This window comes from Oryctolagus cuniculus, chromosome Y, assembly GCF_051225735.1.
Source record: "Oryctolagus cuniculus isolate XC-2025 breed Fujian yellow rabbit chromosome Y, ASM5122573v1, whole genome shotgun sequence".
NCBI classification, from domain to species: domain Eukaryota; kingdom Metazoa; phylum Chordata; class Mammalia; order Lagomorpha; family Leporidae; genus Oryctolagus; species Oryctolagus cuniculus.
In genome coordinates this window covers 8,016,827-8,027,052 of record NC_142889.1, presented here as the reverse complement: position 1 = coordinate 8,027,052, position 10,226 = coordinate 8,016,827, and positions in this window count along the sequence as shown.

Genomic DNA, 10,226 nt, shown 5'->3' with positions numbered 1-10,226 from the left:
CACTTTACACAAAAATCCACTCAACATGGATTAAACACTTAAATCTACGACCTGACACCATCAAGTTACTAGAGAACATTGGAGAAACCCTTCAAGATATTGGCACAGGCAAAGAATTTCTGGAAAAGACCCGGGAGGCACAGGCAGTCAAAGCCAAAATCAACTATTGGGATTGCATCAAATTGAGAAGTTTCTGTACTGCAAAAGAAACAGTCAGGAGAGTGAAGAGACAACCGACAGAATGGGAACAAATATTTGCAAACTATGCAACAGATAAAGGGTTAATAACCAGAATCTACAAAGAGATCAAGAAACTCCACAAAAACAAAACCAACAACCCACTTAAGAGATGGGCCAAGGACCTCAATAGACATTTTTCAAAAGAGGAAATCCAAATGTCCAATAGACACATGAAAAAATGTTCAAGGTCATTAGCAATCAGGGAAATGCAAATCAAAAGCACAATGAGGTTTCACCTCACCCCGGTTAGAATGGCTCACATACAGAAATCTACCAACAACAGATGCTGGCGAGGATGTGGGGAAAAGGTGACACTAACCCACTGTTGGTGGGAATGCAAACTGGTCAAGCCACTATGGAAGTCAGTCTGGAGATTCCTCAGAAACCTGAAGATAACCCTACCGTTCGACCCAGCCATCCCACTCCTTGGAATTTACCCAAAGGAGTTTAAATTGGCAAACAAAAAAGCGGTCTGCAGCCTAATGTTTATTGCAGCACAATTCACAATAGCTAAGACCTGGAACTGACCTAAATGCCCATCAACGGTTGACTGGATAAAGAAATTATGGGATATGTATTCTTTAGAATACTATACCGCAGTAAGAAACAACGAAATCCAGTCATTTGCAACAAAATGGAGGAATCTGGAACACATCATGCTGAGTGAAATCAGCCAGTCCCAAAGGGACAAATACCATATGTTCTCCCTGATTGGTGACAACTGACTGAACACCAAAAAGGAAACCTGTTGAAGTGAAATGGACACTATGGGAAACGGTGACTTGATCAGCATAGCCCTGACTGCTAATGAACAACTTAATACATTATCCCTCTTAGTAGTTTTTTTGTCTGTTCTACTTAATATGACTGGTTAATTCTGTAATTATCACACAGTTATTCTTAAGTGTTGAAATTTAACTGAAATGTGATCCCTGTTAAACATAAGAGTGGGAATAAGAGAGGGAAGAGATGTATAATTTGGGACATGCTCAAGCTGACTTGCCCCAAATGGTAGAGTTAGAAACATACCAGGGGATTCCAATTCAATCCCATCAAGGTGGCATGTGCCAATGCCATCTCACCAGTCCAAGTGATCAATTTCAGTTCACAATTGATCATAATGAAAGGACTAAGAGTCAAAAGGAGCACATAAACAAGTCTAGTACCTGCTAACACTAACCGATGGAATAAATAAAGGGGAGAGTGATCCAACATGGGAAGTGAGATACTCAGCAGACTCATAGAATGGCAGATGTCCTAAATTGCACTCTGGTCTCAGAATCAGCCCTAAAGGCATTCGGAGCTGGCTGAAAAGCCCATGAGAGTATTTCAGGCATGGAAAGCCAAGACACTCTGGCAAAAGATCCCCGTGAGTGAGATCCCAGTGGAAAGAACAGGTCTTCAAAGAAGGAGGTACCTTTCTCTGAAGGGAGGAGAGAACCTCCACTTGGACTATGACCTTGTCTAAACAAGATAAGAATCGGAGAACTAAGAGGGCTTCCATAGCCTTGGAAACTCATGACTGGAGCATAGGGAGATTACTGATGCCATAGACAGGAGTGTCAATTGGTAAAGTCAACAACAGGAGTCACTGTGCACTTACTCCTCATTTGGATCTCTGTCCTTAATGTGCTGTGCATTGAGATTTAATGCTATAACGAGTACTCAAACAATATATTTCACTTTGTGTTTCTATGGGGGTGCAAACTGTTGAAATCTTTACTTAATGTACACTAAACTGATCCTCTGTAAAAAAAAAAAAAAAGAAATTATCAACTCCCAACTTGACTCTCACTGGGATTAAACATGGCAATAGGTCTGATCTGATTTCATCATCATTTATAAAAAATCATCTATTATTTTCACTTTATGTTTCTGTGTGGGAGCAAACTGTTGAAATCCTTACTTAATGTATACTAAGCTGATCTTCTGTATATTAAGATAATTGAAAATGAATCTTGATGTGAATGGAAGGGGAGAGGGAATGGGAAAGGGGAGGGTTGTGGGTGGGAAGGACGGTATCGGGGGGAAGCCATTGTAGTCCATAAATCATACTTTGGAAATTTATATTCATTAAATAAAAGTTAAAAAAAAGAAATTATTGCAAACTATGTAAATAATAAAGGAATGCAAATTAAAACCACAATAAGGTTTCACCTCATCCCAATTAGAATGATGCACATAGAGACATCAATGAACACCAAATGCTGGCAAGGATGTGGGGACAATGTACCATAATCCACTTTTGGCGGTAATGTAAACTGCTAAAGCCATTATGGAAAACATTATGGAGATATATCAGAAATCTGAATATAGACCTACCATACGACCCAGACATCCCACTCCTGGGAATTTATTCAAAGACAAATTAAATCAGCATATGAGATATCTGTACTTCCATGATAATTGCAGTTCAATTCACAATAGCTAAAGTATGGGATCAACCCAAATGCCCTTGAACTGAAGAACAGATTAAAAAATTATGAGATTTGTACATCATGGAGGTACTGCATTGCATAAAAAATGAAATCCTGTCACTTAAAAAAATAATAATGGATGAAACTGGAAAACATCAGACTTAGTGAAATTACCAGTTACAAAGGGACATACACCATATGTTCTTGCTAACCTGTGATAACTAATATAGCACATAAAAGGAAATTTGTACAAGTGAAATTGTCACTTTGAGATGCAATGACTTTAAGCAGTCCTTTCACTTTATGTTGAGAAACAGTTTTTTCCTGCCCCAAATTTTTTGTTGAGTTCTTTAACATGAAGTTATTAATATGTCTATAAAGTTGACTGAAAATAGATATTAGCAAAAAATTATAGTGGGAAAAGGTGAGGGAGGAGGATGAGAGATGATAGAGTGGGTGGGAGGGCAGGTACAGTGGGAAGAATCACCATTTTTCTAAAGTTATAATTACAAAATTTATGAAGTTTGTAGTTCCTAAATACGATGCTTCTGGGGGCCGGTGCTGTGGTTCACTAGGCTAATCCTCCACCCGCGGTGCCAGCACTTTGGGTGCTAGTCCTGGTCAGGGCGCCAGTTCTGTCCCAGTGGCTCCTCTTCCAGTCCAGCTCTCTGCTGTGGCCTGGGAAGGCAGTGGAGGATGGCCCAAGTGCTTGGGCCCTGTACCCGCAAGCGGGGACCAGGAGGAAGCACCTGGCTCCTGGCTTTGGATCGGCACAGCGCTGTTCATAGCGGCAATTTGGGGAGTGAACCAACGGAAGGAAGACCTTTCTCTCCCTGTCTCTCTCTCTCTCTTTAACTCTTCCTGTCAAAAATACAATGTTTCTGGGGAAAATAAGATAAAGTACAAAAATAAGTAAACAAGAGTATACATAACTGTGATTTTCTTCAGATAGCATCAATTATACTCACATTTTGGACAGACAACAAATTGTGGAGAGGCTCCACCACTGATTTGGAAGAATGCCTTGGCAGTTTCCAGTCATGGACATTAGCCATGAGATGTTTCTGTATGCTGACAATGGGACCATCATTTGGACCCATGAGTTTAACTGTTTCTTGTGTGAATTAGGTCCTGCAAATAATCAGATAGGAGAGGGAATAAGTGGATATAACTTGAAAGATGGTGTCTATTTGAATGAAAATTGAGATTGGTAATCTTATACATTTTATGTGATGATATGGAAAAAATATAGAGGATAATAAGAGGTAAAGAAAGGGGTGACCAAAATTAGGATTAGGAGAGAGAAGGAAGAAAAAAGAAGAAATGAGATTTTAGAAAAACAAGTTAAGGATGAATGGGAAACAGAAACTACATAGTAAGATAAGTCTAAATAAAGAAACTTGAGAAGAAGTCTTCACCCCCTGTAACTTACCACCACAGCAGTAAAAGTATAATCCCCAAATTTGGTAAAGGTATATTGGAGCTCTCATGTTGGCTCAAGTGGGTGTAGCAGAATGGCTACCAAGGTTGAGATTTAAAATCAGGTTATAGAATGTTTGACATCATCAGAGCTACTTGTGAGGTAACTGCCTTCTTTTTGTTATAACCAACCAGTTAGAGCGTTACATTTGAACAAGTCAAAGGTGATCTGAAAGTAAAGCAAATTATATTATTTAATATTAACCTCTATTTTTAGAATGAGGACAACCAATAACCCTGTAGAAGTTATGATCAGGTGGGACACCTGGATCCTATATAACAATGGCTCAGATAATTGGCTCTCTCCCACCCATGTGGGAGACTCCAAATTGGTTTCTTGTTTCCTGACCTTACCTGACCCATCCCTGGCTATCACAAGCATTTGGTTAGTAAATCAGTAGATGATGGGCTCTCACCAACCCACTGAAGTGCACAGGTGAATTGTGCAGCAATATAAACACCAGCTGGGATACCTAAATTCTATAGACTTTTGAAAGCATTTGGTACCTGAAATAATTTTTCTTCAAGGGGGAATAAACACTGTGCTTTCACGTGATAAAAGGCTTAGAGGGATGAATAGACTTATAGCCCCCAAGTTCTTCTGTAATGTACTTGTAATGGTGTTAAGCTCCACTTCATTATGCTACCACATTGTTTTTTTTTTTTAATTTTATTTTGAAAGTCAGAATTACACAAGAGAGAAGGAGAAACAGAGAGAGGGAGAGCTCTTCTATCCACTGGTTCACTCCCCAGATGGCCACAACCGCTGGAGATGTACTGATCCAAAGCCAGGAGCCAGTGACTTTCTCAGGGTCTCCCATGTGGGTGAGGGGCCTAAGCACTTGGGTCATCGTCTACTTCTTTCCCAGCACATAGCAGAAAGCTAGATTGGAAATAGAATAGCTGGGACTTGAATTGGCACCTATCAGATGCTGGCACTTCAGGTGGTGGCATTACCAGCTATGACACAGTGCAGGCCCCAACATTAAGTTTTTACATATGCACTTTAGAGGCATATTCAGATAACAACAAATCGAGACCGACTTCAAAAACCACATATCTACACAGGGAAAATATAATCAGCCCAGAATGAATATCTTGGCATTATCCAGTCAAATACACTCTAAGGAGGTTACAGACTTTGACTCAGCTTGTAGATACCACAAGAGAGCAGAAACTGGAGTGACTTAAACCTACTTTCCTTGGGTAAGACTCAGTTTAACATTTGCCATGAATTTGTCTCCTGCATATCTCAAACTAATGTCAGGATTTTAATACTCAACTCAGAAGACCCTAGACATTCCTCAAAAATTGAAAGCACAGGTTCACCTCAGGAACTCAAGCCCCACTTAAAGGAATCTAAAATCAGGAGAACCCAGGAGTATTAAAAAAAAACTCATGAAAAAAATCAATTATCCTAATATCACCAGGTTCACATAAGTTGAACTCTGATATATCTCCCAGTATATGGGACTCTGGAGATGAATATCTACCTCAGTTTTTTTTTCTAGATCCAATCCTTGGTGATCAGCATTTAGCACAATACACCCAGACTTACAAAACTCAAGTGTCGTTAATCAGTTCAAGACATCAAAGCTAAAGCTAAACCAAACCTATCTTAGGTGACAAAGATTCACCTTAATGAACTCTACATGTTTGTCATGGGGCTAAGACTTGACTATTAAGATGTAACCATCACTAAGAACTTTCTAGAGAAACAGTTAAGGAGACTTAAATCTACAAGAGGGATTTGTATTCACTCTTACAACACTGACTGAGATCAGTGTTCACAACAATAGCAGAGGCAGTTCTGAATACTAATCTGGACATCCAAATTCAGAATAAGAACTTCCAGGACACTACTTCAGACCACACCTACACCAAGAAATCCAGCATAAAAGCAAGATATACTACAATGAACCTAGTAGATCCCAGTAAATTTGTCAAAAACTCCAGATCTACCACAAAGTGCCTGAATCACTTCAAGCTCCTTGAGTCACACACTGAAACCCAGAGGTTATGAGTGTCAAAGATTGTGGTAGAATGATCTCTCAGAATCTCAAAATCTCCACATGGAATATCAGAGACCACTAAAGCTATATACTAGTACTCCAGTGAGTTTATAAATTCTCAAACAACGCTTCAAGGACTGTTACTTCTTTCAACACCAAAATCTTACTCCATGAGACCTGAGACATAAATTGAGAGATAAAGAGCTAAAGTATCACCAGATAAAACTCAAAGGGACTATTTATAAAGTATTTGCACATCGGAGCCCTGGACCATCCCAAGGAATAATTTCACAGGGTGCTAGTCCAGATTCCTCTGACATGAAAGAAATTGAGGAGAAGTAGACATTAACTCTCTGTCATTTTTTTTCACAAATTAACCTTTTACTTAAGGAATATAATCCTCATGCATTTCATAAATGCAATTTTAAGGAACATAGTGACTCTTCCACCCTCTCTCCTCCCACCACTCTCACTCCTCCCTCTCCTATTCCCAGATCTTTTACTAATATATATTTTCAATTACTTTATATATATATGGAAGAGTAACCCTATGCTAAGAAAAATATTCAAAAAATTGTATGAAAAAACTTTCAAGACAAATGACTGTTTAAAGTCATTGTATCTCAAAGTTTATTTCATTTCTTTATTTTTTAACTTTCTTTCTTTGAGGAACATAATTAACTTTAAGCATGATCCCAAGAATGGTACATCTTTTGCTAACACTTAGACATAACTATAACTTATTAAACATAATAATATCATCTACTTAATACACTAAAACAAAGTAAATCTTTGAGAACAAATTTTAAGAGATAACCGTAGACCTTTATCAGCCCAAAGACAGCTTACCCTATTTATTTGCCTTCCCATAACTTCCCATCTAAAAGAGTTAATGGCTCTTTCTTAGCAAATATATTGATTCTTTGTTAAGATGTTCATAAATGTTTTTAATCTTACTCCAGATGCCACAATTACTCCATGCATAATCTCCCCAAAATAGTATTAATCCTTTATGTATTAACATAAAATGTCTGCGCTAACATTTAAACACCTGCATATGTCTGTATAGCCAAATCCTGTTCAATCATAATGTTCTGTCTCTGACTCCCAAAAACTCATACGCTCACAAAACATTACTACCACTCCATCTAGAAGAGTCCTAAAGTCATATTGCAGAACAACAATAATTAAAAATCCAACCAAAGTGCCTCCTGAGATATAGGGTAGATTCACTTGGCAATAAACTTGTAAAATCATATCAATCAAAAGAACGGAAAGCAAAAAGGAAATTACATACTTCTAAGATATAGCGTCTGGTTTGGTTCAAGTTACACATATATTTCCAACCCGAAAAGAGAAGACAAGCAATTAGAAATAATTATTTGCATGAAACAAGACTGAAATCTAACAGAGAAAACTACAATATCTTGACGTTTTATTTCTGTTATCCTGAGTATGCAAGGATCCTAAAGATTTGGGCAGACCTGACCAATAGCTATTGTTTGCAGCTCATGCATCAGTTCTTAGAGGCTGGAGTCTCATCTTTGCTTAACCTGCTTGTCATCCTGGCAGAGAAACTCAGCAGCTTTGACCCCACATTTTTACTTGGTATCAGTCAAGTGGAACTCTGTAGAAATTTTTCATTTGCATACTCTCGTCAGGCCTCCAGTTTGTCCAAAATGTCTTTAGAAACCTAGGTGCATTCACGGCTCTGTCAATCTTTAAACATTTGGTAGCTCTGGTTCTGCACAGTGATTTCTGTGTCTTTCTCAGCATTGCCTGGAGTAATGCTAGAAATTTTCCACTGCATATGACTCATGTTGCTGGAATCTCATACCCATGTGATTGCCAAGATAACAGGCATGGGTAGGGAAGTAGGAGTGGCTCTGGACGCAGTCTGGTTTGTCCACAGTTGTCTGGGATGTCAACCAGGATGAAGGGAGGAATAGGGCACGGTTCTTTGCGAAGATTGGCAGATGCCTTATATTGAGAGCCAGAAAGAATTTGGATTATTGGTGCAAATCCGCAAGTCGTATCCTGTCAAGGGCAACTCGAGGCGGGAAGAGGGATCTTTCTGGGCACAAACCTGTAAATTCTTCTGCTAATAACGGGGATGAAGCCTGAATACTAAACAAATTTAACAGTTCCTCCATTAGGTAACGGGAACAAGCGTGTGGAGGAAGACAAGGCTTTCTATCAGACTGGCAGATCCCCTGCCATAGGCAGGCATGAATGCGGGTTCAGAGCACAAACTGGCATCTCTCTTGTCCATTGGGGGTAAGGGCCCATTGATGCAGCAAGTTTCTTATTTTTAACAGGCATGTCCACTATCGGACGCATTTAGTACTGCATAGAAAGGCTGGGTGGTCTCGGAGTGTCAGCCTTGTTTTCCAAAGAAAGCTGGGGCAGAAAAATGTGGGCTCCTGAGCCCATACAGGCACCTCCCTCGACCAGTCAGTGGCAGGAAATGCTGGGACAAGGTTTGGTTTCTGTCCAGGGGAGGGGCATTGGTAAATGCAGGCAGAAGCCGTCGTTCTGAGGTCTTGGCCCAGATTGGCAGGCTCCCATGCAGCCTTGGACAAGAAAGGAGAGCAGAGGGTGGAATTCTGGGAGCAGCCAATTCTGTCATCCAATCAGAAGCATGCGTTGAACTACGAAGAGACGGTGCTCTAGGTGCAGGTTATCAGGTCCTCTGTCCAATCAGGAGCAGGCATGGGATACAAGAACACGGCGGGAATTCTGAGCGCTAACTGGCAGTTTTTTTGTCCAATCTGGGACAGGCAGGGGTGAGGAAGAAGGTGGGTTGTGTGTGTTGACTGGCGGGTTCCTCTAGTCTGTGACAGGCAGTGGCAGGATACAAGGCGATGTTTTGGCAGCTGTCAGTTTCTGTATTCAGTCAGTGTCAGGTAGGGGGAGGTGGAAGAGTATGGGGTTCTGGGTACAGACAGGTCCCTTGTCCTATCAGGGTCAGGTAGTGGCAAGAGAATGAACCAGCATTCGGAGCAGGTCCTTTTACTAGTGGATAGCAGGCTGTGATGTGGAGGAAGGCAGGGGTTCTGTTTCGCGACTGGCAAGTCTCCTGTCCATTTAGAGGCAGCCTAGGGAAATTAAACAGGTGGGTTTATCGGCGCCGACTGGCATCGCTCATATCCAGTCAGGGGCCAGACAGGGTGAGAGAGGGAAGGAGGCGGGATTTTTGTGCGGAGACTGGCAAGCTCCTCGTCCAATGAGGGGCAGGCCATTACAGCGAAGTAGGTGGGATTCTGGATGTAGACTGGTTGTTCCACTGTCCAGTCAGTAAGAACATTGGAGTAGTAAAGAGGGCCAAGGCCAAGTTCTAGGCTCAGACTAACAGGTCCAGTTTGGAACAGTTAGGGGAGGGAAATGAGGTGGGATTCTGGGCAATGACTAGCAGGTTTTGTGTTCAGTCATTGTCAGGCAGGGACATGGAAGATTGCCTGGTTCCAGACGCAGATCAGTCTCGTCCTGTCAGAGGTAGGCAAGTGCTAGGAAGGAGGTGGGGTTCTGAGAACAGACTGGTATATCCACCATACAGTAAGGTTCAGGCAGGGGGTGGAGAAGAGGACATGGTTCTGTAAGGTGACTGCGTTTCCACAGTCTAGTCAGGGGCAGTAACGGCATGAAAGAATGTGTGTTATGTGAGCAAACTGGCAGGTTCCGCATCCTGTCATGGATGGGCAGTGGCGCAGAAAGGTGGGGAAAGTGGTATTTTGAGCACAGATCGGCACCTCCGTTGTGCAATCAACTCAGACTGAGGCCTAGAAGAGGGCGGTGGGACTGTGGGCGCAGATCCGCAGGTCCCTGTCCTATCAGGGGCTGTCAAGTACAGAAACTGGGTGCATGCTGAGCACAGAACCATAAGTTCCTTTAATACTAACAAGCAGGAACTGTCAGCACAGAATGTCAGGTTTTCCTGTCCATAAACAGGGAACTAGGGGCAAGGGTAGAAATGGGGTTTAGGTCACAGACTGACAGAACCCCTGTCGTTTCACTGGCAAGCAGGGGTGAGGAAGGCGGGGTTTTCTGGGCAAAGGGTCAGATCCTCCATCCAGTCATA